This window comes from Lasioglossum baleicum, unplaced genomic scaffold (genome assembly GCF_051020765.1).
Source record: "Lasioglossum baleicum unplaced genomic scaffold, iyLasBale1 scaffold0065, whole genome shotgun sequence".
NCBI lineage: Eukaryota > Metazoa > Arthropoda > Insecta > Hymenoptera > Halictidae > Lasioglossum > Lasioglossum baleicum.
The window spans coordinates 368,454-372,140 of NW_027469125.1; positions in this window are offsets into that span (position 1 = coordinate 368,454).

The following is a 3,687-nucleotide window of genomic DNA, read 5'->3' on the forward strand; positions in this document are numbered from 1 at the left end:
TCGGAAATACCAGGAAATGTACTGTCGGGGCACGCCGATTTCAGAAATAATTCGAAGATGGCAAATAAAGTTCAAAGGAGCGCCCGGAGAGGATTCGGAAGCCTTTCTGGAGCGACTTTCAAGACGTCGCCGGTATGGCAACATACCGGACGAATATTTACTTCGATGCCTATTAGAATGTTTTGAAGGCACCGCTGCCCACTGGTACGAGGTGAGGGAGACCAAATTCCGAACCTGGAACGATTTTACCTCCGCGTTTCGGAAATTTTTTGGGGATCCGGAATATCCAGACACGTTATTAAGAAATATTAAAGACCGCGCTCAGGGCGAAAACGAGCCATTGAGAGACTATATCATCAGCATGCGCGGAATGTTCGAGCGATTAGATCCACCGTGGCGGGAGGAGAAAATGATTAGGAGAACGTACTGGGGCGCGAAACCTATTTTGCGACAAGCAATAGCAATTAGCACAATAGAATCATTCGATCATATGGAAGAAGCTTTAATTGAGGCCGAAAAAGAATCCGACGTAGCAAAATTAAAAAGAAATCCGAAACCCTCCGAAATGGCACATCCGATATTCGCCTACGATCCGAATCGGTATAGCCCCCAGAAACATCAAGGGAGAGGGAAAACCGGAGACGTCGAATTCTTAAATGCAATTACGACCACAAGTGACGGAGAGGGGCAAAATACCCGCAATCTCGAACCCCAAAATACTCACGCTGGGATAGCAAAACGGGACTTTTCAGCTTCGCGCGCGAGTTATTCAGCTGCCGGGCGAAATAGGAACGATGCCTACCGCGGAGGAACGAGGGGAAGGTGGTCACAACACCCACCATCGCGCCAAGCGACAACTCCAGCTACCGGAGTCGGGCCACAATCACCGTCACGCGATAAACAACGTGTGGGGGTGAAACCCGAGATGGAATGTTGGAATTGTCGAAAAATAGGGCATAGATCACGAGATTGCAGGGAGGAGCCCCGGATGCACTGCTACCAATGCGGCGCACCGGAAGTAACGTTAAGAACCTGCCGAAGATGTAATCGGTATTCGGGAAATGGTTGGAGGGGTCGCTCGACAAGGCCGGAGAGACCACCCCCGAAATAATATCGGCCCGCGTGAAAACAAACGGGGAAAGATCAAAACCGCCGTTGTTAACAGTTAAAGCTTTTATTGATTCGCTGCCAGTAGACGCCCTAATAGACACGGGTTCATCAATTACGTTCATTAGTCGAGAAGTAATAGAACAGCTTAGTAGCGCTGCCGTTAAGGTGGAAAACACGGAAAAACCGTGTTATTTTCTCCTCGCCACGGGGACAATTGATAAGGCTCAAGAAAAGGCACAATTTCGCGTAAGGATAGGAACAAAGGAACAGGAAATCTCGGCCAGGGTGTTAGATAATCTCGTGACTCCTCTCTTATTAGGAACGGATGCGATTGCATTGTTTGGAATAGTCGCGAAATTTCACAATGCCACTTGGTATTTTGCGTCCAATCCGGAGGAAAAATTCCCCTTCGACGACCCAAACCCAACCACCGTATGCTGCGGCCTACAGATTTTGAAAATTAGCGAAAAACAACAACTGGAAACCTTCCTCCAGACTGAGTTGCCAGAATTCGAGAAAATGAAGGGCTTGACCGATTTGGTCAGCCACAAGATAGATGTGGGGAAGCACCCGCCAATTAAACAGAGGTATTATGCCGTCTCTCCCAAAGTTCAGGAGGCAATTTATAAAGAGGTGGATATCCTATTAGCAGACGGCATAATTGAACCATCTAATAGTGGCTGGTCAAGTCCAATAGTAATGGTCAAGAAACCAAGCGGAAAATATAGATTCTGCTTGGACTTTAGAAAAGTCAACGAAGTCTCGAGGAAGGATGCATATCCGCTGCCGTTAATGACCCAGATCCTGGACAAACTGCGAACGGCAAGGTACATCTCAACCCTAGATTTGAGTCAAGCATATTTTCAAATTCCACTCGAACAAAATAGTCGCGAAATAACAGCTTTCACAGTGCCGGGTAAAGGCCTTTTTCAATTTCGTCGCATGCCGTACGGTCTCACGGGGGCACCAGCAACCTTCCAACGGTTACTTGATCGTTTAATAGGGCCAGAGATGGAACCCCACGTATTCGCGTATTTGGATGACATCATAATAGTGACGAAAACATTTGTAGAACACTTGGAATGGTTAAAACTCGTGTTAGATCGTATAAAGGCTGCCGGTCTTATAATAAACCCGGACAAATGTGAATTCTGTCGCCCCGAGGTCCGCTACTTAGGGTTCGTAGTAAGCAAGGAAGGGTTGAAGGTAGATTCGGAAAAGATTCAACCCATTCTGACATATCCAGTACCGAAAAACATTAAACAAGTGCGGCGATTCTTGGGTATGGCCTCTTGGTACAGGCGGTTCATTCCAGGATTCGCAACACTAGCAGGACCTTTAAACGACCTTTTGCGAAAGAATCGGGAATGGGTGTGGAAGGACGGACAACAATCCGCCTTCGAAACCCTAAGGGATATGATCGCTGGCGCCTCAACTCTTTCTTGCCCGGATTTTTCGTTGCCGTTCACCTTGCAAACGGATGCAAGTACCGTCGGATTAGGTGCAGTCTTGACTCAAGAAATCGAGGGAATCGAGAAAGTAATTGCCTTCGCAAGTAGATCACTTACGCTGCCAGAAAGGAAATACTCAACTACAGAGCTGGAGTGCCTTGCAATAGTCTGGTCAGTAGAGAAATTTAGAGCTTATCTAGAGGGTTATAAATTTACGGTAATAACAGATCATAATAGCCTGCGGTGGTTGAGGAAATTACAGAACCCATCGGGTCGTTTAGCGAGATGGGCCTTGCAACTTTTAGAGTACGACTTTCAAGTCGTGTATCGGCAAGGTGCCCTAAATAAAGTGCCGGATGCACTATCACGTGCTTTTGAGGGGGTCGAAGGAGAATTAGAAGTCGGTGCCGTAATAAAACCCACATGGTACGAAGGGAAATTCGCGGAAATAGAGAGCAATCCTGATAGATTTAAGGACTGGTGCATTAGGAGCGGGGAATTATATTATCGGAGGACAGACCCACTCATTGCGGAGACTTTGGGACAAGATACCAATGAGTGGAAATTGGTGATCCCGGAGGAGCGCAGGACCGAGATTTTGCAAGAGGCCCATGACGGCCCACAAGCAGGACATTTGGGAATAGAGAAAACGTATCGTAGGATAGCGACTAGGTATTACTGGCCCGGCATGTATCGGACCACCGTGGAATATGTAAGACGCTGCACAACCTGTCAGCTAACGAAAGTGGAGCAAACACTCCCTTCCGGGCTGATGGGTCGGCGCCATATTAACATGCCGTGGTCAGTGGTCGCTGCCGATATAATGGGTCCTTTACCGCCAAGCAAATCCGGTCATGCGTACCTCCTGGTGATACAAGACCTGTTTACAAAATGGGTCGAGTGCGCCCCGCTTCGACGTGCAACAGGACCTAAAATCGCGGAAGCCCTAGAAAACTTGATATTTTCGCGATGGGGTACACCCGATGTACTCCTGACAGATAACGGCACTGAGTTTGCTAACAAATGCCTACATCAGCTCGCCGAAGAGTATGGCATTCATATCACAACAACCCCTCCGTACCATCCGCAGGCAAATCCGGTGGAAAGAGTAAATCGCATCCTAAAG